This window comes from Ambystoma mexicanum (genome assembly GCF_040938575.1).
Source record: "Ambystoma mexicanum isolate Mex_15411 chromosome 12 unlocalized genomic scaffold, UKY_AmexF1_1 Mex_chr12_unloc.1, whole genome shotgun sequence".
Classification (NCBI taxonomy): domain Eukaryota; kingdom Metazoa; phylum Chordata; class Amphibia; order Caudata; family Ambystomatidae; genus Ambystoma; species Ambystoma mexicanum.
In genome coordinates, this window is record NW_027182322.1 from 5,449,029 (window position 1) to 5,450,117 (window position 1,089).

The 1,089-nt window shown below is 43.4% G+C and overlaps 1 non-coding gene across 1 annotated transcript; it reads left to right on the forward strand.

Moving 5' to 3' along the window:
* Nucleotides 1–641: 641 nt before the first annotated feature.
* On the forward strand, nt 642–713 carry TRNAH-GUG (transfer RNA histidin (anticodon GUG)). Its single transcript has one exon. It is a non-coding gene; the product is annotated as a tRNA-His (tRNA).
* The last annotated feature ends 376 nt before the right edge of the window (nt 714–1,089 follow it).

Below are 1,089 nucleotides of genomic sequence, written 5' to 3' on the forward strand. Positions count from 1 at the left end.
CATGAGGGTGAGACAGGGAGGAGATAAAATCCCTGTATGAAGCCAAGAGAACGAGGCGGCATGAACATGCATCCTTGTATGCAGGTGTGACATGGAGTCATCATGAACATGCATCCCTTTATAAGGACATAACATGGAGGACGCATGAACATGAATGCCTGAATTTTATGGTGGTGGCCATCGGGTGATTTGTCACGTGCAATTGGCGAAGAGCACTTCTCCTGTGCAAAAAAATAAATTTACTATTAGCACCCCGGAGGGAGCCTCTGCACTTCTTATAGGGAGAAAACTCTGCAATGGAAGGGGACAGGGTCAATAACAGCTGTAAACTCTCACAAGACCATCACTGCTCTCACACTTTCCTGCTCTCAGGCTGGCGGGCCATTATCGGCCCTGGCTGCCGCACCATTGCCAAGTTTGTGTAACTATATTATTTCTAATTGGCTCCACTTTGATGACTTTCATTTGGATTCTGACTTGATTATTGAGATCTTAAATAAGTGACTGGGGATCAGGTGCCCACTTATTCTCATGGATAACATCACAACCAACCTTTAATTTAAACATGAGTCATGAAATCACAGATGGAGTACAGCTTATGTTAGAGGTGGAACTTCGCGATTTAGCAGCCCAAGTAGCTCGCCGTGATCGTATAGTGGTTAGTACTCTGCGTTGTGGCCGCAGCAACCTCGGTTCGAATCCGAGTCACGGCATTGCGGTGAGGCAATGTCACGGCAGTTGGGCAGATATTTTAGAATTTCCATTAATACATTGGCAATCTCTGTGGAGGACTGAAACAATTCGATTTGTCCTGTTACTGTTATGAACCTTTTGTTTCTTTAATGCTCTTTGCACACTTTTTCATCGGGTGACTGTAATGTATTTCAACCAAATCTAATTAAGAGCGCATTATGTGGTGACATTTGCAGTACATGAAACATTATAACACTGCCATTTACGTCAATAACCACTAGCTTGATTAAGACATATGTATTGCAGCGACAGTATTTCCCAGTTACAAATGGGAATAAAAACAACATCCGCGAGGGATTGAACCAACGACATTTAACTGATGTTGCCAATGGAGAG